The sequence below is a fragment of the Cavia porcellus genome, unplaced genomic scaffold (assembly GCF_034190915.1).
Source record: "Cavia porcellus strain 051 isolate PalLab524CR breed Dunkin Hartley unplaced genomic scaffold, mCavPor4.1 scaffold_14, whole genome shotgun sequence".
Lineage (NCBI taxonomy): Eukaryota > Metazoa > Chordata > Mammalia > Rodentia > Caviidae > Cavia > Cavia porcellus.
Genome location: NW_026947497.1, coordinates 70,386,225 through 70,412,913, shown reverse-complemented (window position 1 = coordinate 70,412,913; position 26,689 = coordinate 70,386,225). Strand labels below are relative to the sequence as shown.

Here is a 26,689-nt window from a genome sequence, read left to right as displayed (position 1 = left end):
TGACATTTTGTAAAGGTAATTTATGTGAATTTATGAGCACAGCCTTTCCTGAGTCTGTGTGAGAACAGCCGAGGGATGTGTGGTGGATAAGAAACAATACTCTCACACCTCGAAATCTTCAGCAAGCCCGCTTCTGCCAGCTGAGATACGGAAATTGGCAAACAATTCTTTGCAACTTCACATTTTGTACCTTAGTGATAACATGCCGACAGGGCTGCTCTGTGTCCTGAGGGAAAGCTGCTGAGGGAGGATGTGCTCCCTCCCAGGTCCTCCTGGCCAAGAAGGACCCTCTGCTTTGCCACTGGGACTCTGACTTGGTAGCAGGTGCAAAGAGGGCAAATACAGGGAGGTCCAAGAAACGCGGCTCCCCTTCTGTGCCTCACTCAGGGTGTCCCTACCAAGTTGCTTCTCCACTGCCCTTCTTTGTATAGCAGCTTTGTATCTACAGAATGAGGGCCCAGATGATGGTTTGTGAGTTATTGTAATCAGGGATTGTACACATAGAACAACTAGGATTAGGACATGGAGTTTATAATATTTTTATAATGGTCACCAGAAGTTAACACAGGGAAATGCAGGAAATCTATCTGCAACACCAAAGACATAGATTATTTAGTCAAGAGTCTAAACCCCATGGCAATGTCCCACATGAGTCCAGATAAACACCCAGAGCTCAGGACAATGCCTCCAACGAGTCCAGCTGGAGGTCCAGAGCCTACAAGAAGGACTCACGCCAGTCTCTTTTACAGATTCGTGCCAGGAAGACCCAAGAGTCAGCAGTGGAAGCCAGAATGTCTATGCCAGCAGGATGAAGGAGCTGTGCTAGTGGGATGAGGGTTCTATGCTGGAGCCGAGAAGTCACACTCACAACAAAGAACAGGACTATCCTGAAAGGCACCACAGCTGTCCTCAGCAACACGGAGGCCCCGAGCTCCTCCAACGACAAGCAGTCAGGTACGTGTCAGGAAGCAGTATGACGATTTCATCCTGGAGACCAAGCAGCACATGTCTTCCCCTCCTGAGCCAGGAAGCAATGCTCAATGTGAGAACCAAAGCTTCTCCAGGAGAAACAACAGCTCAGACAGCAACTCATAGGAGAACCCACAATGCCTCCTTAAAGCCTCAACCCCTCTATACCTTCCTTCTTCTCCACCTATTTATCCTGGCAACCCTCCTCAGGTGGGGCATCTTCGCTCAATGCATGCTGATGTAATCCAGCTGATGTTAAGTTGACCACCAGTTCTCAATCCATAACAGTTATGCTTCTACACACTACTTAAGGAGGCACTAATGAGTGAGTCGGTGGGTTTCCAGTTACTAAATTTATTTAGGTCAGAAAAGATCCATTTATCTTCTTATAAAGTGTTTTAGTTACTTTTTCTTCATCGTTGAGACAAAACACTTGATGCCTACAGTTAAAGGAGGGAAGACTTATTTATCCTACAGTTCATAGATGGTTTAGTTCATAATTGTAGCTCTTTCTTGGGCCTGCTCTGCTTTCTTCCTACATTTTTCCTCAGACAATTTATGCTTTTGGCTTTTCTAAACTTTTTGGGTCACTGCTGCATTTTTGACTTCACATTCATAGCCCTATCTGCTATCTTTTCAGGAGCACACTGCTTGACCTCTCAAGCCTTTTTTGAAATCTCCGTGGAAGCCTTTTTGACACCACAACTTTTGCATTCTTTGGATGCCTAAAACCAATGTTACATGGATGATATTAAAGTCTGTAGTCAGCTGGAGTTGGAGTCAGGCTTTTTTTTTCTAGGTTGTAAGGGTCAAGTGACTGGATCATTGAGTATACTGAATCTAATTTGGGGGAACCACATTTTTAGGCTGCTATCATTTTGGCAAATTGTGCTCTGGAGCCTTTCCTTTTTTTTTTTTTTAAACAAAGTCTTTTGTAATTTTGAGATTTCACAGGGTGGAATCTTATTGTTTTTTGTGATGCCCTCTGGCCATCCTTGTCTTGTTTTGTTCTTTTTTCAGTAATCAAGATTTCTTCTGTTCTACATTTGCAGTCTACCACTTTTCTGGAGATTTTATCTGGATTGCTCATAGCATTTTAAATCATGTTGGTGGTTCTCTTTTCTCTTGATTTTCAACATGAATCTGGCTAAAAGATCTCAACATTAGCCATATCACTGCTTTAACATTGAACTTTCTTCTGTCAGAGTAATTAGTTCACCACTCTTGATCTTAGTCTCAGGTAAAGTCTCTAGACCTGAGCAAAATATAGACAAACTTTTTGTCAAACTATAACACATATCATCTGGAGTCTAACAGGCAATACCGTCCTCCTTTTCAGCAGAAACCTCAGGAACTTGATCTTTACCAGCAGGATTTTTATCATCACTCATCTTTTGAGCTCTGACCAGAATTTCTCATATAGTATAGCCTAAGGCATTTTAACTGCGTTTTTTTAGCCAGAATCTCTAAATGATTTTAAACTCTTTTCACAAGTCACATTTAAAAGCCTCTGAACTACATAAGCAAGTATAGACACAAAAATGACTCCACTCCTGGTACCAAATTTTGTCTTAGTTATTGTTCTTCCATTGCTGACACAAAGTATCAAACACCCAAAGTTAAAGGGAAGGGGTTTGCTCACAGTTTGTAGAGGTTTCAGTCCATAATGAGCTCTAAGGCAAGGTGGCACCTGGCAGAGAACAACCATTCATGGCATAAGACAGTAAAGACAACACAAGAGTGAAAGAAAAACAAACTTTTTTTTATCTCTCATATTACATGTAGAACTCACGCCCTTAATCCCAACACTGAGCCATGGATCTATCACTAACTCTAGATTCAGTCACCTCTGAAAAATCCACCCACCATGACCAGATGAGGGTTTGGGGAAACACCTAGATGCTAACATGTAAGAACAGGTGACTAAGTCTGAAAGCTGTTGGATTCAATTATCCTTAAACTGGGTTGGGAATGTGGTTCAATGGTAGAGTTCATGCCTTGCAAGCACAGGGCCCTGGATTCAATTCCCAGCATTACAAAAAAAAAAAAAAAAATCTTGTGTAGCTGCCCCATCTCATCTTCATCACATGACTCCAGTGCCACATTTAATTACCTTGATTCAAAAGCTGTGAGGGCAGAGGAAGAGGGCACTGATGATTGTCATGGATTTGGGTGCCCATTTTAGAGATTCTGTGGTGTGATCCTTTGACTTCCCTCTGACTCGGATGGAAATCTGCATCACCTAGAGCTACTGAAGACACCAACAGTGGAGACTTGGCCATCTCACCAGGCCAGGGACAGGGACAGGCTAGAGTAGCGATGGGGAACCTATGCATGTGTGCCACAGATGTCTATCAACACTGAAGGTTCTAAAAGGTTCACCATCCTTAGCCTAGTGCTCTAGAACTATTCTTGCATTTAAGAAGAGAAGAATTTGAAAGTCTGTTGAACACATCACACAAGAAATTAATTTTAAAGGCATTTCATAAAAAGTATGTAAAGAAAAGAATTGATAAAAGTAAGGATATTGATCCTTGAGATTAATTTCCTTATATACTGCCATGAATACTTCTACCTGTCACCCTCTCTGAACAATGACAGCACATGAGTACCTGGCTTGTGTGGCATTGATCATACTGTTCTGAAGTCACCATTTCCTTTCTTGTTTCACTGGAGGGCTATGAACAATTGCAGAGCAAGATTTGTGCTAGTCTTGTCATTGCAGCCCAGCACTTAATATGGGACCAAGAGAGATGACCACTAAGTACATGTATTGAGAGTGGCCAGGTCAGTGTCCTGCTTGTCTGTGCAATGTCAGAGGTCAGAGAGACACTGTGAGTGCTCAGTAAGGATATGTGGACTGATGGACTGAGTTTTGAGGTGCTGCATCAAGACAGGCATGGAAACCTCTGCACACGGTTTTGTCACATGGACACACACAGAAGCTGCTACCATGGCCTTTCATCTGCATGTATGCTAATAACTGCCTCCTCTTATGACAGACTCATGAAAGGAGTATGTACAGGGGACACAGTGAGAGCAGAAGATAGGAGTAAGAGTGGTTGGTAGAGGAAATGTGTTGACAGGTAGAGAAAAGGACAACATACCTGACTGTACATTAGAAGATGGGCAGAAGACATTCTAGGCGAAGGTGTGAAGGATGAGAGGAAGATGTCTTACAGATGCAGTTAATGTGATTTGTATAGCCAGGGTATCAGATGTTCATTTCCATCCTTACCCTTTGAATAGCAGGTTATGCTCATTGAAAAGTGCTCCTTTAGGATGAGATGCACATTGGAAACCCTACGCACATTTCCTCCACATCCCTTTCTGCTGTCACTCTCGCTCTGGTGCCAGCTGGGCACTCCTTCTGGCAGCCCAGAGGTGGAGTCTGGGCACAGCACTGTCAGGATTTTACTTGCCTGAAGAATTTCACGGGGCTAAGTATTTCATTAAAGACTTACAGAGGTCAAGGAGAGGTGAGATCCATTTCTGTACAGTGCTACACTGCATAAGTTATTTTTTCCTTTCCTCTCCAGGGTAGCAAACTGTTCTTTGTTTTATGTTTGGTTCTTAAATTACGTATTCCACCCACAAAGCCAGGTCTTTCAGAGAATCCCCTACACATCATGAAAAGGTAAATTCTAGAAGTAGCTACCAACATAAACCTGTACAAAGATTATTTTATTTAAGGTGGAAGGAATCTGGCATGTTTGATAAAGCAGAAGTTGTCATCTAGGTAGGTATAGACTTGGGAGACATCCCAGGCGGAACCAGAAGTATATTGATCATTTGCAAATGAATTGACCTTTTGAAAAGAAATGACATTCTGGAGAGGGAATAATTAAGGCCAAGTCACTAAACACTCCCTAACCTCACAAAAAAGAGACAGATACAAAACATATAACAGCAGTACACAGGCACTAACCAGAATAAAGATGTCCTAGTGATGTTCTTTAGAGTGACCGTAGTGACTCAGAATTTACCCCTATGTAATAAATAAAGAAAGAGCAAAATGAAAATAATCAGTCAAGACCAATAGCTCAGATCTGCAACAACCATTTTCCTCTCTTTCTGAAGGTGACAAAATCCTCAGTATTCAATCTACTGATTCTGGATTTAGATAATGACAGTGCTCTGACATTAGAACAAGCTTTTGATCTGATTACTAATATACCTCACAAGAATGTGTGGGTCAGTGCCTACCAATGATTTCTACATTCTTGTCATTAATCCTTAGACCAGGAAGGAACAGAAATACACATTCCACAACCAGATTTTCTGGGGCTAGGAGTAGAAGGAATTTGCTCTAGAACCTGGGTTTCCTGTTAGACCAATTGTGATTTCTCATACTCAGGTTTCATAAATGTCAGGGAAAAGCATTCATTCAAATACACACAATTCAGCATTGCCAGTCTTCCAAAATAAAAGTTATATCCCTTGTTATTTTAATAAATTTTTTCAATTAATAAACATTTTACTGAAGTATAGCATACTCTTAAATAATCATGAATGTGTCAATCAGTGAATTATCATAAGCCAAACATGCTCATGTATTGATCAATCAGGTAAAAAAAACATACTGAAGACACTGACAGTACTACCTTTTTCAAAATGAATATTCAACTAGTTTCACGTGATAGAACCCAAGAGTTTTGCAAGACATTTTAGGTAACATCTAAATCAACACCCTCACTTGACAAGTAAGAAACCAGATTCTTCAGTAGGAGCAGAGATGTCACTCACCCCAAGTCACAAAGCAAATATTTCCTCTTCTGAATACTTCAGTTCCTAGGGAGGCTTAACTGACCCCTAAGCAGGAGGAACCTGTTCTCCTGATGACTCCTTTCTCCGTGAGAAGGTGGTTCTCTTCTGTCCAAAAGTGTGACCTAATCCCTTCACACTACTGTCCTTTTTACTAGGGGTAGCTGACTTCTATCAGGCACTTGAGAAATACTTAAGTGAACTGTTGAAGAGATACTTCACTAACCTTAACAGACACTTTTCAGATTCTCTCTCTTCCATATTGACTCCTGTCCTGTGAGATGACCTTCTTTTCTAAAGAGTTTGTCATGTGGATGGTAAGGTATTATTAACATTATCACGGGAAAAAGAGACAAGGGACCAGCAAAATTGCACTGAGAAAAAAATGACTCTTCCAGTCTCTGGAGACTAACCAGGAGAACAGTGCACAACTAACTCCATTTGACTATAGAAAGCATAAGAATTTATAGACCATGAGCTTCTCATGATCAAATTTTCCCCCCGCAAAAATTGTTCACCCTTGCTTCTGAACACCACCATGCTTCATTCCCACAGCAGTCTCATTCTTGGCTCCAAAAATTTATTTCTTAACAAGGCTCTTTTGACTAAAACCAGTAGTTACTTTCCACTCTATCTTCCCTGATAGCCCATCATTGATGGCTGTGGTATCAGCTTGTAATCCTCATTTCCTCTTATTATGTATATAGAATGTTCATAAAGTAAGTCAGAATATTAAAAAGTAACAAAACACATATGGTTTTGTGACCTTCTGTAAGTACTATTAAAGAATAGCACATAACAAAATAGATTACCTATGAAAATTAATGACTACCTAAGATGACCTTCTGTGAATGTGTAATTCTAGGATGGCTCACTGAGGGGGAATAATGTCTTGCTTTGATCCACCTTGCTGTAAATGTGTGACTTCAATACCAAGTGACCAACAGGGAAGCATGGATAGGGAACATGAACAGATCAATCAAAACTCTCCCTAGGTCCTATGATCAATAGTGGCATCTTCCTATACTAGGTGCATCTATAGGTTGTTATCACAAGCTCTCAACTTCTTTAGAAAAATGTGCAGATTGATACTTATTCTGTTTGCATGATTTTTGTGAAGATCAAATGAAAAATACTGTGAAAGTACTTTGTAAGCCATATAGTGCTTTGATCTTACATCTTTTCAAGAGCTGCTAGAATTATCAGAGAAGAGGCAATGAAGTGAAAACTGAGCAGGAGAGGTTAGCAATCGCTAAGAAATGCCTAAGGTAAAGTGAGGCTGCCCAGTGCTTGTAAGGGAGGCTGGTTTTACCCTGAGGAGGTCAAAACTATTGGCATACTGGTAGCACAGGGGTGGGATGTTTAGTCCAGGGATGTGCCAGCGCCCCAGAAAGCAATTGTCCCTCCTGAATCTGGAGACCACACAGAAACTGAAGGTCACACAGACAGAACTGAATGCTGCGTTTATCACCTGTACTCAACCAAGCTCACTGCATAGATTCATACCTGCAGATTATCCCTTTAGAACATTCAAGGAAGACTTTGCTATGCAATCTGTCCTGTGTGTGTATGCATATGTTTAAGTGGTTGTATAAGGCTAACCATTCCAACTATTTTGATACAGATGTTACAAAAACGGGTGCAGTATGTGTGACAGTTTCTCTGCATCTAGGAATTTCATCAGTGACAGTGCATGATATTTAGACAGGTCAAAAAGATATCTTACACATTTGCAAACTATAGTTCCTTTTGTCTATAAATAAAACTTTATCTTCTCTTTTTTACGGCTTAGGAAAAACCAACAATATTCAGTACTATTTCTGCTTAATAGAATGTATTACTTCTTCTCTTATAACTCACATAAAATAAACAATCAAGCTCCAAATGTCATTTACATTTTAGTGTGAATCTCTGGAATTCCCTCACCAAAGCCTAGCCAGTAGATAGCTACATTGTGAAATTCTACACATAATGGCTGAAATCAACTCTCCTATAGGACTGATTGTTTATAGAACCTCCACATTGGGAAATCCATTTCACATGTTAGTTCAACATCCCAGGTCAGGCATCTCTAAGATTGTTTCATTGACAATTTCTTTCAAATGTAGGTGTAAAGCTGCAGATCCCATGATAAAGACAAATAGACTGAGTTGTAGTATTGCTCCACGATAGAGGGCTTGCCTAGTATGCACAAGGCACTGAGCTTGATCCACAGTATAGCCAAAGAGTAAGTGAGGAGACAAAAGGAGAGGAGAGAGGAGGGGAGGAGAGGAGAGAGGAGAGAGAAGGAGAGGAGAGCACAGGCCAGGCCAGGACAGGCCAGGCCAGGACAGGACAGGACAGCGAAGGAGAGCAGAAGGGAAGGAAGGAGAGACAAGTTTACAAGCTGTTTGGAAGTTCAACAAATGAAAGAGGGATTGCTTTAAACCAGTGAAATCTCCAGCTTTAGTTTCAATTTATTATCTTTCAGTGGAAAAATCCAAGTGCAGTCTTTATGCCAATGCCCTTTGGAAAACAGCAAAAAGGTCTTACTTTTGGTCAATTCATAATAGTAGAAAACTGAAAACCATCTGAATGTAGTTTGTGTAGAATATTATACAGCTAATGTTATACAATTTTAATCCAGCAATGAAACAGAGCAGAGCACATAGTGTGAGCTTAGGTTCTAGTAAAATGAAATATAAGATATGAACAACAAGTTTACCAGGTGTCTGTCAAAATTTTAACATTGTTTTGTTTTGGTGGTGGGATAATAGATTTTATTCATCATAATTGTATTTTATAACTTTTGCAAAGAAAATATTATAAATAGCATTAAATGAGAAAAATATTGGCTGTAATAAAAATATTTGAAATTTTAAAATGTTGATCTCTTAAACACCTATATTTTCATGACAGATTTCCCTTTCTCCACTACCTACCATTAATGGGGGTGGGGGGATTCCATTTCCTTCTGAATATATATCAAAATTTGACTTTCAAAAAAGCTTTGGTCTTCCTTGTTAGTATAGTGGTGAGTATCCCCGCCTGGCAAAAAAGCTTCCAAAATTTAAGTCAGAGTAAGATTAAAACTCATACACAAAATGAAATGACCTGATATTCATAGATACTTGGGTTATGAAGCAACAAATTTTATCTGCCTTGTGATATGTGAAGGAGACTTTTGGAGAAATAGAAATAGCATTTCATGGAATGTTTCTCTTCCAGAGATGAGTTTAAAGAATTCCCACTGAAAAGCTTCCCTTAATTACAAATGGCCTAGATGGACTTGGCAGAAATTCTAGTTGTCAGAGTAGTATCATCGTATCTAGCAAGTAATGTTCAGCAAGCCAAAAAAAAAAAAAAAAGGAGAAAGAAAAGGAAAAAAGAGGCAGAGCTAGAGTAGCAAAGGAAGAAGGATCAAGAGGTTGATTCCACACCTGACCTCAACCTGGGCCTCAACATAAGCTAGGCTCTAAAATACTGATCCGAAACAAACTGGAGGGAAATACTTCCCTTCTTTCATTCTGCGTTGTAAGAAAGGGTAAGAAGTTGTACCATAGCGCCCTTTTCTCTAAGAAGCTCAAAGCTCCTATTTCAGCACGTATTTGTCACTGTGCTCCATGTTTCTGACTCTTCAGTATGACTTTTGAATTCAGTGTTTCTCCCTAAAATGGATCTTTACTCCAGTATAAGTGATACTATTTATATTATTTTAAGCAATGTTTTGGGGTTTTTCATCTTTATGTTTATTTCTTTGACTTTTGCAAAAGCTCTATCCTTGTTTGTTTCTGTTGTGGTCTTTCTAACAGCTGCTTAGTAGGAGTGGCTAAACCAGACAATTTATCTTCCCCCACAGACACCTGAAAGACAGCTTTACTTCCCATTTAGACAGAAGTAGGTGGGCGATATGTCTAGATGGTTCAAGTACAACTCAAAGACACAAATATTAAAAGCATTAGTTAAGACAGTCTGTTCAAAGATAATGAATGGAACAGGAGTAATAGAGACATAAATTGATGCATTTCACACAATCGATACTTTTATCAGGAAACAGATTGCCATGGTACAAGGAGATCTGGAGTCAACCCTGGACTGGATTGCACACTCCACAACTTACCAGCTCCCTAAAGCCAAGTGACAGTTAAAACCGTTTAGCTTTTGTTTTCTCAAATTTAAAATGGATCCAATATGTACATTTAGGGCAGTATAAGAGCTGGATGAGCCAGTGGACGTAAAGACCTGGACAAGGACCTAAAATATAGTAAGGAAACAAAACACAGTTTTAAAAGCTTAGGAAAAGGAAGATTAAAAGTATAATAACTGGTTAATTCTTTCTATGAACAATGTAAACATTTTGCAGGAACAAAGTATTTGGAATTAGGTGATGCAGAAGAAAATCCTGCAGTAGTAGGAGTCAAGAATTTTGGATCGGAAATAAGCTATCACTGAGTGTCATTTTTGACTATTATTGTGGTTATTTCCATATGTACTAAGCGAGTACTGAACTGAGTCCCAATAGGTTATTTCCTCTATCTCTACTGACCTAGGACTTCAAGCAGTCTTGGGTGGAGCTATCACTCTCAAGCAATTTGGAGAAGTAACAGGTCATTTATAAAGCAGGACAAATAAAAATATCAAGATGTGAAGAGCTGAAGAACATTTTTATCACTTTTATCCTACTATCAGTCAAAATTTTATAGTCCTTACTATGTGTTTATGGAAAAGTATACTTTAAGAGTGGTGAGTATAGGAAATCAATATGAATAAGTGAGTAGGATTTCTGTTCATCTTTGTTTTTTGGTTTCAAACTTCCTTTTTAAAAAACGTATGATTATGCATTCATCATAGGGAACTGATACATACACTCATCCCATCTTGATCCATTTTACTCCTACGCCCCTAGTCTCTCCTCATACCAAACTCAAAAACTATGCATGATAAGACCTTTCTGTCTGACTTCGATCTTCCTGTATCAGGCAACCAATGAAAGCAGCACTTCAGAGAAAACCAACTTCCCCAAAGCTCGGGCTTTGTTCAGCTAGATTTTATCAAAGAAATTAGTTTCTTTTATCATCCTACCCCACCACCATCGAGGGGTCATTGTTTCGTAATATATCTCTGAAATAATCCAGAAATAGCTTCCTGAGCTTGTTTGTGTAAGGAAAGCTTCTTGTTACTATTCCTTTCACTTAGCACAAGGGTTTTAGTTTTGTCCATTGGTTATGGACCATAATTTAATAGTGAATTAAAAGTAGATCTTCTTGCACTTGGTGTAGAACTTAGCAGAGGTGACAAGGGTCTAAGCATCAATCCTAAATTAGTTTTAAAATTATCTAAACCACACTTTGCAAACAAGACCATAATAAAGTATAACATAATCCCTCAAAAGTTATACTTTTTTAAAAAAAATTACGTTCATAAAGAGTCACGGCATAATGCTACATGACAATGAAGGGTCCCAACCTCCACATACGTGCCATACGGCTTTATTTTCAAAACATAAAGCACATACAAGTAAGCAAAGTGTTAGAAATTAATAAATTGAATTGTAAAACAGGGTTTATCTCTGGGATGAGCAAGCAATAAAAGATGAAGAATAGTCCTGCAATAGGTATTAACACCAAATATATATTATTGTGAAACAAAATGCACACTATACAGAATTATATTAAAAATTACCCACTTACGCATTGGAAGCAGATGTACTAAAATGTTATGAATTATTATTTCTCCATGACTGAGTTACGGATGGTTTTTATTATTTCCTTTTACACCTTTCTACATTTTATAGTGCTCTTTGCACTGAGCATACATCATCCTTATAAATGAGGGGATGAAACTTCTAAAATATTGTTTCCTGGAGGTGAACCAAGTGAATACAGACCACAGTTGTAAACCTGTGTGTATGAAGGACTTTATGGGAAAGTGCACTGAGGGTAGTAGATAAACAGGAAGCCAGAGCTTCGAGGAGCTGCGTCTAGGTGAGAGATTATTGTATCTATGGGAAATGGAAATATGTTTGGTTTTTGCAGTAAGATGTTCTGCAGTGGAACCATTCTCCCCGTGTTTGGGTTTTGAAGCCCCCCAACTAGGTTCAGTCCCCTCTTTTTAAGGAAGCTTTTTCTGAACACTAGAACTCACTGGGCATGGAATTAGACCTCTCCAAATAATACATACACTCTGAAAGATGTGCTTTTTCTCTTCAGTGTCAGAAACCATCCTCTGGGCTGGGGATTTAGTTCAGTGGCATAAATGCCTGCCTCAAAGTACAAGGTCATGAGTTCGATCCCTGGTACCAAAAAACAAAACAAAACAACAACAAAAAAGGATGAAACCATTCTCTGAGATGCTTTACAGCACATATTCATAAATGTTCTAAGCAAAATGGTTGATTAATTCATGTTCGTGATGTGCCCCATACAGCAATGATGGAGATCAAGGGCAGAAGTAAGAGGAACATGAAATTAAGCAGGGGAACATGTCCAGCCATAGCATATGTGGACTTGAGAGCAGCCATGCCATGAGACTTTAGTGACTTGACAAGACAAGAAAGACCTATACTGCACTGGTGGATGTTTATTCACAGGGATTGATGTGAATGATGTCTTGAACCCATCAAATTTTTCTTACTATATTGTACTTTACACATAACAGCAAATGAAAGAAAAGACATTCTTCCTCTAAGATCATTATGCAGGGAAGTGAAGATTATACTGCAATTATACTTGTTAGGGTTTTTCTGTATATATCTGTTCACAAAATTATATTTCTACTTTTCAATATTATATATTGACAAAAGTATCAATGCTTAAGTATTTTATATTCACTAAGAACTTGGTTTTACCTGTACTGGCTCTTTTCAAACTCATTACACTAAGGTTCAGGTACTATAATTATCCTTATTTTGCAGATTAAGAAAATGAAGCCTAGAAGATTAAGGAACTTCCCAAAGACACACAGGTAGTAAATCGTGGAGCTCTAGGTTGATCAAAGATCTCCTCTCCTAATCCTTTTCCCCTCATGCTGGTGCTTGTTCCACTACTAATGAATAAGTAACTTCCTTATACATGAAAATTGCTGAGAGAGCAAGTCTTACATGGCTTTGCCACACACACACACACACACACACACACACACACACACACACATACCATATATAAATGTGTATATGTAGAAAACATACTTCTAAAGCTTTATATATAGATATAAAACTAAGTGAGGTAATCGGATGTTCATTAGCTTGACATAGTAGTCATTCCACAGAGTACACATATGCCAAAATATCTCAGTGTACTCCATGGATATATGTTATTTTGTTTGTTAATTATGCCTCCATAAAGCTGGGAAAGCAACATCTCATTATATGATCACGCATTTTTTAACTTATTCTCTATTGTTAATCATTTACCATTTACTTAATTATATGATTAGACCTTGAAGATTCTGATAGTTAAAACTTTTGCAAGTCTTAAATTCTTCCTGAAATAACTTCGTGGAAGTGGGAATGCTGGGCCAAGTGTATATAGATTTTAGGGTGTGTTTTATGCATAAACAAATTGCTCCATTTCAAAATGCTCTCAAAAATGCTCTGTGAATCTAAAATTCAGTAGAATACATAAGGTTTTTCTTCCTAAAAATCATAACACTGTTTTACAATTTTTAGTTAAGGATTTAAAAATATTTGTCTGGTATTTGTTTTATTTATTTTTTTATCTTTTTTTGAGACAAGGTTATACTGTATAATTCAGGCTGGATTTGAACTCACCTTGTAGCACAGGATGTCTCAAACTCACAGAAATCCTCCTGCCTCAGGATCCTAAGTGTTGGGATCACAGGCATGCACCACCATGCCCAGCTTTGTTTTTGTTTTAACTTGCACTACTGTTTTAAAATTTGATATTGAAGGATTAGCATCTATAGGCATATTTAGACATACTTATTAGTTTTTGTCTTTGTTTTACTGATCAAGAAGAGTTTGTCATTAACTAAGTACACTAACAACTGAGCAAATGTTTATGCTATCAGCAGATGTTACTGATTATACTATTACTCTTGAAGGCTACAGGCATGAGTAATGATGATGTCAAATGCTCAAAACATAAGCATTACTTCTGCAGTTTATGTATCCCTAACTCAAGAGAAAAATAAACCATGCTAGTTGGTTTCTGAAGTTTTATATTTGATTGGCCTGAGTAATTAGTTCTGCATGCAAGAATATCTTGAATTTGAGTGTTAGCTGTTTCCTGTGTGACATGAACTAACCTCCTTAGAGCTATTTTTTTCTTTTTTCTTTCCTTTTTTTTTTTTTTTTTTTTTTGTTTGAGACAGGATCTCACTGTGTGGTTCAAGCTGGTCTTGAGCCATGTAGCCCAGGATGGCCTCAAACTCATGATGATCCTCCTGCCTCAGCCTCTCCTGTGCTGGGATTACAGGCATGCACCACTGTGCCCAACCTTAGAGCTCTTCTAAATGGCACAAGAGCATGCCTCATTAATTCATTAACTAAAACATATGTTAGGGAAGAGCACTCTGGGCAGGGAAAAGGAGAGGCAAAGATTCAGAGACATCATACAAATACAATTTCTGCCCTTGAGAAGCACATTGTGAAAGATTCAAAATTGCAAATAGATAATTACAAGACACTTGAAATAAAGCAATACATAGCAATCTGTAAAAGGAACAGTGGAAGCCTTCCAGCTGTGCCGGAGACTCACAGTGAGCTGTCTGGCCACCTATTCATCTAAGAATGATTCGCCCACGATATTCCAGCTGAGGAATTAGTCCAGTTGGAGACACATAAATCTTGGAATTCCATGTAGAAAGAAAGATTATTATGTGTGTATGAACTTCAAATGTACAGAAAGAAGACAACATAAGGATGTACCACAGATGTTGGTAGCAAGACACACCTTTACTAGTAAAGAGACTGATCACTCCAAGAGCAAAGGAATGAGAAATTACGTTCCCATCCTCCAACCTACAAAAGGTTCAGCCTGAAGACTTGCATGATCCCAAGTGGAAGAATTTTTTCCAATACTGCAAGTTTTCTTTGATGTAGACACCACCTTCCAGTTCCTTTCCAGGGCTCCAAATGTCTTTCATGTGATCTAAAAATACCTTCACTTCAAGAGTTATTGCTGGAAAATATGAGTTCCCTAAGATTTACAAAAAAGTCCTAATGTTAAATAAGTGAACATTTTAGAATTCTAAAGCTATATGTGATTTTTGAAATCACCTGGGTGAAGAAAGGTAGAGGAGAACCATGACTGTGACTTTCAGAACTCAGGTTTAAATTGTGTTTATTATATTTCTGTGTGACTTTGAGCCTCTTAACCTTACCTAATAAGTGTAAGACGATAACTCTTAGCACCACTACTTCCTAGGGGTGGGAAAGATTAAATAAAATGCCCTCGGTATGTGCATTATCAAGTGACAAGCCATATGAAAATAAAATGCTAGCCATTTTATCCCATCTTAAAAAAAGAAGTCTCTTACTTTTCCTGCCCAAAAAAGCTTAGTTTCTTTCTCTTTACAAATCTCCTTGAAAGAAACACTTGTGTCAACCCGATCTAGTACCTCTACCCCAGCTACAGTGCTGCACACTCAGTTCTTGGACATCATCTGACTCCATCTCTAGGCACTATCTGTCCCAGCTGACCACTTTGCTCTCAGGACACATCCCATTTAGCCAGCATTTGCCAGCTGAGCATGGCCAGTAGCAAGGTGTAGATAATCAGGGAGAGCATTCCCCATGGAGAGAATCATGAAAATCTCTCATCTGTACCATGTGCTGGAGATCCTAAATGATTTGTAATAAAATGCTCCTCTTGCAGGTGTGAGAGCTCTCTTACCACACCCTGCCCTATGTGTTACACCACTGGTTGGGTCCTCCCCACCTCCATAACCCCAAGCATTGCCACATCTCAGAAGTCAGTCCTATACTTCTTTTCTTGTGATCACATTTAATGATATTATTGTAAAAAACCACTTGTATACTGATGACAAATTCAATGTGGGGTTTGTCCTCCAAAAGTGTTAGTAATCTTTCTCCCACCTCAGAGCCTTTGCACTTGCTGCTCCAACCACCTGGAATGCTGTTTTCCCCAGTTACTGCATGACTGGTTCTGCCATATCCCTAAACTTTTGCTCAAGTAGATGCTTGCTTTCCAGGTGAAACCTTTCAAAGCCCTCAGCACTCCATAGCTTCCTGCTCATCACTTTCCCTGTTCTATTTTTCTTTACCTCTCATGTATGTTTTACAAGTTTCTTTGTCTTTTTCTGTCTCACAAAAATGTATCTTGGCGAAAGCAGAGAATATTGTTTTTGCTCATTACTATTATTAGAACTACTTGCAGGTTTTAGAAAAAATTAATCCTTATTTTCACAACCTGGAAATAATTTTCAATAAGTAGTGTTGTGTGAAAAAAAACTTGAACAGATGTTTTAATTGAACAGATGTTTGATAAATAGGTGAAAAGAATGAATCTTATTCAAATATTTCATTTTACTATGCATCTTACTGATCTTTTTTGCAGCACAGACTGTGAGATGTATGAATTACGAGTCTGAGGCAATCCCACATATAACTATGTTCAAAGCTAGAAAATTTTAGTTATTTATCAAATATCTTGATGTTTGGGGGTTTTATAAGCATTGCTATGCTGACCAGTGGAGCCCTTTGGAAGATGAGAACTTTCCCCGAAATCTACCAGAAACGTTGATAACCATCCTGAGCTAATTACATATTAATGATGTTTTCAACAATGTTTATTATGGAAGATACAGAGCTGGAATATCTCACCCTTTGGGAGCAGCGCAGCAGGAGTCCAATAATTTCTCCTGGAAAATTTAAAGTAGGGCTGAAATACACCTGACTAGATACTTTGCCACTTTTGATTTATGTGCTTAAAGAGCCGTGATCTATTTACAAATATCTGGTAAATAGTTTTAGTGCTCATTAGAGTCACCAAGTTATGCTTGATCTGCAAAGCTTCATCTGCCATTCAGCACCCTCTGTCTGGTACAAGTCCAGCTCACCAGCCTCCTAACACTTCTCCCCTGCTTGCCATGTAATAAAAGAGTAAATGCTTTCTATCTCTTAACTACATTTTAAACGGTACTTTTCAAGCTTGCTTAATCTCTTACTGGAAACTTCTCAACTGTCTGTCCAAAGACAGTCCAAATACTATTTCTTCTTTCCATCTCGGAAGGAATTCTTTCCACTTGCTATAAATCTATCCACTGAAACCACAGCATCAGGTTTCTTCTTTTTATACCACTTAGCTTTTTTTTTCCCTTGTACATTGATTGTTTGTATACACATTTTCTACCCCAGGTCAAAGTTCCTTTGGGGAAAGGTCACTGGTCTCCGCTCCTGAATCTTCATGCTTAGGGTTTTATATATCATAACATATACAGGGATGGTTATTGTACTAACGAATGCTTGATAGAAAACACATCATTAGCTGAGTTCCCAAGATCTCAGCAATTTGTTTGAGTTCTTTGGCACGCAGAGCGCTGCACTGCTATCCATATGCGATCATATATCATCTTTTCTTTTTTTCTATGCAATTGATCTCTCAAATAAAGGACATTACTATGCAAGTGTCATTCTTCTTCCCCATTCTTTTATAGTTCCCTAGAGATTATGCTAGGAGAATATTGGATTTTCTAAATCTTTTGCTTTCAAATCACCGGGTCTTGATATCTAGCTCAAGAAAATATTCTGACTATTTTGTTTATTCTGCAGAAATCATCTCATTTTTCCCTAACTCTCAAGCAACGAAAGGTTAGGGCAAAAGAATTAACTTTATCTCCTGCTTTGATGACCTTGATCTGGCAAGATTTGAAAGAGGGTGACTTAAGAGAAATTTAACACCTAAGAGACTGGAATAGCTCAACAGGTACAAATAGTAGCTTAAATAAAATACAGTGGGGCCCAAGAAGGATGGGGATACCAGGCCATCTACAGTAAGCAAATTCTGCCCAGGCCCATCTGATGTGTTATCTCTGGAGCGACGTGGGTCCATTGTGATCACAAATCCTGATCTTAAACAATGATATATCAGGATCTTCACAACAAATTTCCATGACTTTGCTTTTGTATTTTTTGGTACTTGAATTGAAACTCAGGACCTTGCACTTGCCAGGCAGGCCCTAGACCACCGAGCTATATTTGCAACCATTTCCTTGACTCCAAATACACCAGATACTTGTCTGATTTTGTGTAATACTGAAGCACAAACAAAACATAGGTGCATGCTACATTCACCTGTGGCCACTGGACTGCTAATACTGAATTAAGTGAACAGGGGGACTTTAATGTGCATTCATTTCTACAGTCTTGAATACAATCATAACTAATTTTCACATTCTGAAATGATTGAACTGAGTGAAGCCTCTTTGAAAAGGTTCTGAAAGATACAAAAAAACCCAGCTTGAAGAAAATGAAGATTACTTGTCTCCATCTCCCCACTCTATGACTAATGAGAAGTCCCTAATTTTGGCTGAAACAACTATTCCCCAAGAACCAAGTCAAAAGTTAGAAGCTTAGCTGGCAAATTCTTCTATTTTGCACTGTACAATGACTTTTCCTGAGATGCTAACCAGAGGCTAAAGTGCCTAATCCTTTTAATTGGAAGAAATCTTCTAGGATGGCTCAGTGCAGTCCACAGAATGGCACAGCAAATGCTGCTGCCTTGGGATGCACAGTCTTCAGCACTGTGTCACAGTCAGTAAAACAGTTAAAGACCCTTGCTTCGTTTACTCCTGTCATGGTTTATGTCGGTGGGCCCCAGGCCTCGTGCGTTTGCATTATGCATTTGTGATTGGCTCATTGTCTAGGGCTTGGATTGATGGTGTCAGTGCTACACCTACCTAGGGATGGAGCCAGAATGTGACGTAATGGCTGGAAGAAGGTGTGTCTCTCTCTGTCTTGCTGGTTTCTGCCTTGCTGTTTGCAGCCATCATGAACTGCGGCCCCACCATGCCACCTGCCTTGGAGCCAACTGAGTATGGACTGAAACCTCCAAGAACTGTAAGAAATAAATCTTTCCTTTCCCAACTTTGGGCATCAGGTATTTTGTCTCAGCGACGAGTAAAAATTAACTAAGACAACTCCTGAGTGATCACTAGTTGTGTAACATTGTGCACTCCATCTTTCTGTAACTCAGACTTTGTATCTTGAATAACATAATTGATTAATGTCATCAGGGACCTTTCAGCCAGAAAGACACTAAAAAGAGACAGAAAAATCTCAAAAATTATGTAGCACTGCAACCTATTACAATGTGGTGAGTCTCCAGAGTAAGTCTCCTGGCTCTATCATAACCATCTCTGTCTCTGTCTCCCCTCCCCCAAAGGAAGCACTTCCTTCCATAATTCAGAATGTTATAACCATTTGAGCATTAAAGAGAAATGATAGACAAAATTAGCATCTTAAAAAATAAACTACACAATCACTGAACATGAGATTTTCTTAAAATTGGAACAATGAGATATGATGACAGCTGTCATAAGAGAGGAAATTGCAGGAGTTTGAAAGGATTTGGGGTAACCCTGCCTCCCCATTTAGATTGGCTTCTCCACATATCACAGTAACACTGAAAAACTAAAAGGGCCTTTGTGATCTGCTGTGCACATTAGGAGAGTGTCATTAAGCCCCAAATTAAAAGCTTCCTGCACAGCGATCTAAAGCCTGTATCAGGCTCCAAGTCACTTTTTTTCTCACATTTGCAAAACACTTTTCAATTTACAAGTCCTTCTCCATGTATACTGTCATCTGTTGTCTAAATCAGTCCTACATGTAGAGCCTATATATGATCATAAAATCTCTGTCTGAAGAATTCAGACTTACCACTCGGAACCTGGATACAAAGAAATAATCACTGTTTGTTTGCCATTGGAAAGTTGAGGGAATTGCTTCATTTTCTCAGTTTTTCCAATTAAAGAATGGCCTGCTGGGTGGTACAGCAGAAAGAGAGAGAAAGGGGAGTCAATCTCATCTTGTCCTTAACCTGATGGGCAAATATGAACAAATCATCTTAACCTTACTTTATTGAATCACCAAATGGAGAATATTGTAGGTAGTTCAATGAACCTTATCAGCTAAAAAACACTGGTCCAAAATCTACTAATCCTGAGCACTAGGGAACAATAAAGGACTCTCACATTGGCCTCTAAAACTATGAGCCTAGATCAAATGTGTAAATCCTTGCTGGAGGTGACCAGAAACCCAACCTAGATACAGAAGCAACCATGTCCTAGAGTGATACCTCGTTCCTAGAAAATTAACAACGAGTGCCTTGTTCTTACCTGAGTAGGCTACTGCTGGTCCACAAGGGTCTTCCTTCTCTTCAGAACAAAGGGAGTTAAACCATAGATAGTGGCCAGTGGAGGTGTGGTTGGCTCAGAGGAAGCCAAATAGGAGAAGGCTGGTCCTGTTACCACACTCAAAGCCTCACCTTACCGAGTGGGCTGAACAGCTACGTGTTTACTCTCAAACAAAGCTTCAGATAAAAGGACTGAAAATGTTTATAGGGTGGAACTCAACCTGTCAGAGGCAAGGAATTGGGTTTGTGGGTGGGGACTTTCTCGTCCTGTGATGACACACCTCTGCAATGTCCTCTCTCTCAAGAAGCTCTGGATTTTCCTGTCAAGTTTCTCCTTGATTGAATCCTGATCTGTGTGAGCAGGAGTAACCTTCTATGTATGCTCCATGATGTCTGTATGCTTCCAAGAAGCTACAATGAAACTCACTCCCAAAGCCTACGGCTCCTACTAATAATATTCTTTGTGATGACTTGACTAGTTGGATTGTGATGGTGTTAAACAACACCACTACTTTTGCATCAGCAATGGAAAAGGCACATAGAGCATATGTGTCTGTAAGAACAAACACACATACACATGAGACATCTTTTCAGTATTTCCTCTACAGTGCCTTTCATGTGACATTTTTTCTATGTAAGTGCATGTCCTCTTCACTTGACTGAGAGTCCCTTGAGGGCAGTGGACACATTCTGTTCTCCCACATATATACCACAATATCTGGAACATAGTAAGTACTAAATCAACACATATTGAATGAATAAAAATCAATTAGTATTTATTTAATGAACTGTGATCTGTCATTTAATGGGTTTCAGGTTATTGGTTTATGAATATTTTACCTTTCTAAATTTCTTTTTGTTCTTGTATTTCATCTTGGTTTTTTTGCTTTGTTTTGTTTTTGCCCATCTGTAAATGGAGGGTATCATTTTTTTCTTCAGATACATGGATAGAATTTGAAAGAAAGAAAGCAGGTGAGAATGAGCTGAGGATAAGACCTGACACCACAACCATGATAAAAACAAGACTTGAGAATATGTTTTGAACTCTATGTGTTCTACACAGAATTGATACAAAATCAGGTATTAATTGTGTTAAGTAGGTGGGTCCCTGGAAGAAAATATGGAACAGAAAATAAAGTAGTAAATGTTTATAGCTGAATTTTTACTTTCCATTTTCAATTTTGCATTGCATTCAATAGGCTCCGGCCAAGTCAGATTTTATTCATTTGCTAGCTGGGGAAACCAAGGTTCACCAAGGACTTCCTGACTGGATTGCATTCTTTTATAAAGAAATATAACTGACACTGATGTGTCAGAATAATGGATTATACAGGCATACTGAGACATATAAAGGCCTGAGGAGACTCCATAGAAACTCAGATGGCAGATCCTTGCATCTCATCTAAGGCCATTCTAGACAGACCCCCTTCAGTAAACAGGCTTTTTAATGTTTTCACAATGGTAAGGACATAAGGAATATATGCTTGCATTCCACAATTATGGTGTGTGTCTGGGTGCCCCCTCAAAGCTTCATGCAGTAATGGAGACAGCTGAATCTAGTGTTTGTGATTGGTCTATTGCCTAGCACTGGGATTGGTTTTATGAGTGCTTCACCTGCTGGCAAGGTAAGGGGAAGGTAGCTGGCCTACAATATAAGGGAGAGAAGGAGGTGTGCTTTTCATTTTTGCCCTTTTGCTCTTGTCCCTTGCAGCTGCCCTTTAGCCAAGCCACCCTGTTATGTGGCCAGCTGAGTATGAATTGAAATTTCCAAAAACTGTAAGCTAAATAAACCCTTCCGTCCCTCATTTTGGGCTTCAGGTATTTTGTCTTAGCAATAAGAGAAAAGTTACCGAGATATACACATAGTTTGCTAAGCAACTACCTGGGCTGTTCTTCAAGCACACAAGGACAGAAAAACAAACTAGAAAAACAACTCTGGCATAGAGTTCAAGAAAATGGAATGAGTGCATAAACTAAGATCGCAGCATTTAGTAAAGGATGAGCTCCGTAGGTAGGATGACAGCAGGGTCTGTGGCGACCCAGAGGAGGGATCAGCTTGAGGGAGGCTTCCTGGGAGACAGCACTGAGCCTGGGCTGATAAGCAGAGCTAGGATTTCGACAGATGTGGATTGTAGACTTGGATATAAATGTTATCTATGAGGTGGACTGAGCCAGTCGCCCTGACTACCTGATTCACAGCCCCTCTTCCACCAATATAGACTCAAAGCTGTAAAGAGAGTTTCTTGGAACTGGTATCCAGGTCACAACATTCAGACACCACATGACTGCTGGGCAATTAGGAGTAATTGCGAGAGAAATACTGTCCCCACTCAGCTCCAAGTGTTTTTATGATAGCTCAGGGTCAGGAGTGGGGGGATGAGCAGGCAGGGGCCAGAGAGGTGCTCAATTCCCAGCCTGGTCACTTAACTCTGAGACCAGTTGATGCACTGCTGCTTGAACTATGTTATTTTAAAGAACAAGAGACTCTAAAAAGGCATCGCTGGTTCACATGGCAGCTCTCTGTGAGTGCCTTTCTGACTCATGCTGAGCTCCCAAAGCACTCCAGCTTGCAGAAACTGGGGCAGCAGACACAGTACCTCTAGCAGGAGTGAAAGCAGCACAAAGAACACCACAGGGAGCTCCTGGCACCTGTCCTGGTCTGTCACTCACTGGTCTTAAGGAAAAGTAGCTTAGTTTGGAACTTGAAACTCAGTTGCTTCTTCTGTACAATGGGAATTGTAATATATAGATAACGTCCACTTTCCTGGCTGTTGAAAAGTCAAATGAGATCCTGGAGGTGGTAAGAGCTCTGCAAATTCTAAGCATTGACATGAACATGAAGCACTCTCTCTACTGAATGTGAGACCACGCGTGGGAATTCAGCTCACGTCTCCCATTTCCAGTCATAACAAAGAAAATGCACAGATCTCCTGACGGATGATACATCTAACCACCAAGGAGCAGCCAATCACAGAACAATGTTACTAGGTAGACACACAGCAATAATTCTTTTCTTTTTGGTGTCTTGTCTCCTTTCTCTCTTCTATGAAAGCTTTTTAAAAATATCCTCTTTTTTTTTTATCTCCTTCAATCCTAGCATCAGTGAAGAACAAGGTAATCATTATTTGGGTTCTGAACTCCTGGTTGATTAGCTCTTTCCTCCTGCCACTACTCACATATGGTCAAAACATATGCCAGAGATCACGCAGGTATCCCTCTCTCTGAACTCAGCAGGACTGTTCTCTTACTCCTTGTGTCACCAGACAGACAGGAGGAAACACAAATGGCATGAACACTTGCGACCAGATATGAACCAGACCCACCTTATACTCAGGTCTTTCTCCTCCAACTGGATCATACCGAGAATCTCCCTAGAAATGCATCACCAAGGGTTCCTAGGTCCTGTCCACTAGAATCTCTCATCTCAGCTCCCAAGCTATGCCTTTATTTCCCACCCATGATTCTTTGGGGAAATAGGAGTTCAGAGATGAATGGATAAGAGCAACAAGCTCTGAAGCAAGAAAGAACATGCCAGCAGGTAACTGAAAAATTTAAGCAGTATAAATGCTTCTCCTGAGCTTCAACAGCACACACTTTATTCACTAGAGTTGCACTCCAGCATAATTATCCGACTGGCACCTTATACATTTAGCTACTCTCTGTAAAGGTAGAGGCCCTACACAACCTTTTTTAGGATCTAGAACAATACAATGCTAGGAATATTTACTCAAAAGGGAATGAATGGATGGATGAATGAATAAGCAAAGAATATCTGAACAACTCTGTTTTCTTTCACAGCCCAATGAAACTTTGCATCTAGAGAGGTAACAGGTTGCAAAGAGAGAAATAGCAATCTCTCCCCCCCCTGCCCCCCCCCCGCCTCCCAGATTTTAGCAAGGGACTAAATTCAGCCCAAAGCATCTTTCTTCCTCTTTCTATTTACTCTGGACAATCTGTCCCTTATCAGATGAGCTCAAGGCTGGTTGGAAATCTGCATATTTTATTTGAAAATATCTGCTTCTTCCAGTTTTGTTTTGCTGCACAGACATTTGTCTGCTTTGCTGTATGTTGTATATCAGATAGGACTCAGACAAACTGCTTTGGCTCTCTGAATTGTTTTGTTTTCTCCACTCCATGATCATTTATCTCATTTCCCTTTCTGCATCTCACTCTTATTCATGAGTTCCAATTTAACTCACAATTAAAGGGAATAATTCTGTTGTTACCCAGCTTAACCAAGAGCTAGAAAAAGCATGACCATGGAAGTTGGAAGTCTGCCATCTTGGTTCCCATTCTACCACCAATGGCCAGTGCAGTCTTCAGCAAATCACTTGTACTATCTTGGCCTTTGTTTATCCTTTGCAAAATAAGGTGACTCCCAGAGTCTAGGTGTATTGTCCTGAGCTATCTGGGCACCAAGTTGTAGTAATGGTTGTATAATTTCTCACATTGTGTATAGATGGTTAAGAAGTATTATTTTTGTCTTTGTTTAAGAAAATGGTATGGTATCAGTAATGCCAGAGAGGGTTCTTCTCATTCTGCATCCCAGATCTATCCTACTCCATGACCTTTCCCCATCTAAAATGGATGTATACATGCAAACTGTGTGGGTGCCCAGAGCACCCATATCAGGGTCACACTTGATTGCTCTGTGCCATGATCTTGGACTTCTTAATAATTTTGAACTAGAAGCCTGCATTTTCACTTTGTACTGGGCCTCAGTAACCATATATGGTAACAGGTCTACTACTACATGTAGACATTTATTCCTCCAGAGTAAAATTGAACTAAGAAGGACTAGGAAGAAATAAACAGTGATGTGGCTTTGCCAGTCATTATTGGCAGAGAAGGGTTTTATACAGCCTAGAGCCTTGCTTTGGAATGCCCTTCCTGACAAATATAAATGCTAAGAAAATACACAGTAACAGAATGCATGCCACAGGTTCCAGCTCTATCACCCTTCCCTGTCTGAGGATAGATAGAGGGTCTGAGTCATGCCTGGGCTGTGGCTCGCCATTCCTGCTAAGCACCTGGGCTCCTCCCTGCTGCTAGGGCTCAGAAAGAAATGTGAGTTATCCCTGAGAAAATGTCACACTCCAAGTGACACAGCTGAAAAGGATCTTAGAGCAGTCCCCAGACAGACATCACAGCTCATCTTTTTTTAGACAAAAACTTCATTGTACATAGAGAAGAGATGATCCAAGTTCTATGCTTCCATTAGCATTAGTTCTTTTTGGGATTAAACCTGTTTTGTATTTTTCTTCATCTTTGAGACACACAGTGGTGGAAGAACTCACTTCTTTGTTGTTACTTATTTATGATGTATTTTTTCTAATACTGGGAATTGAACCAGAACCGCCACACAGACCTGTATCCCACATCCCAGCTCTTTAGGTGCAGTCTTTCTAGATCCATTCATAATCCAAATTGGGTTCAAATTTGCAATAATTCAGCAAAAGTGCTGGAGTCACACTGCAGAGTGCTAGGATTCATCACACAGATAATGTAGTCCTATGGGAAGAGTAGCAGTGAGCAAGAGATATTCAAGCTCAGTGATATGGAATGGGACCTGATCTCCTTTTTTTAAAGCAAGCAAGCAAACAAAACAAACAAAAAAAGATAAAAATTATATAGAATCTCAAAATAAAAAGAGTAGGAAGTTTACACTATGTTACATATTGTTTTCTTTAAAGTAGTTGTTCAGATTACAAGATTTAGGCATTTAAAACATGATCAAACAATGAAAAAAATCCAACAACCAAAATGCATTGTCTGATTGACCATTTTTTATGTCCAGATCTTGTAATCTGAACAACTACTTTTAAGATAACAATATTCAATATATCAACTAGTGTTAATTTCCTATTTTTAAAAATTCTGTATCATTTTTATCCCTTTATGTTTTTAAAGTAAAAAAGAAACTTATTTTTCATGAACTTACAGAGATTAGTAGTATAGCTATCTATCTTCTGTGTGTATATATATATATATATATATATATAATATACAAACATATATGTATACCTATATACATACCATATATATATACTTTTTCCCCTTCTTTCTTTTCTCCTTTCCCCTATTGAAGTTATTCTTTCCTTTTAAGCACTTTTTTCCTTTTAATGTGGTATTTTAATACAATGGAGTATTACTAAGCTATAAAAAATATAAATATGTAGCTCTCATATGTACAGATTCAGCTCAAAAATGAAATAAAACCAACTCACATGTGTAAATATCATATTGTCTCCCTAATTTAAGAACAACTGAAAGAGTAATAGGATCCAAAATACACAATAGATATTTTGAAAATGAAAGGCCCTGATCTTTTGAAACTGCAGTATTTTGAAATGATTAGCACTGACTCTTCTCTCCTATGCAAAGTTTTCCTAGTAGGCATGAGTCATTTCACATGTCTCAGCAAGGAAGAGATTAAAAGAGGCAGGTGAAGTTTGACAAATTTTAAACATGTGACTAGAATGTGGGATAAATTACAGTGAGGATGCAAACACAGAGACTCCAAGTAACATCAGAGAAACACTAATTAGGATAGGAAGCAACATACAAGTATGGAGATACAGAGAGATACTTACCTAGTTCACTAACTGTCAGAGTATACTTGGGCAAGTACACACTTGGGCAAG

The 26,689-nt window shown here is 39.1% G+C and overlaps 1 protein-coding gene across 1 annotated transcript in view; it reads right to left on the bottom strand.

Annotated features, from left to right (window-relative positions):
* Positions 1-20,208, bottom strand: part of Tprg1 (tumor protein p63 regulated 1) — a 123,629-nt gene extending 103,421 nt beyond the window's left edge. The window contains exon 1 of the mRNA XM_003477085.3: positions 20,029-20,208. The gene's annotated coding sequence lies outside the window, so the exon portion shown is untranslated. The remainder of the gene's footprint in view (positions 1-20,028) is intronic.
* Positions 20,209-26,689: the final 6,481 nt, after the last annotated feature.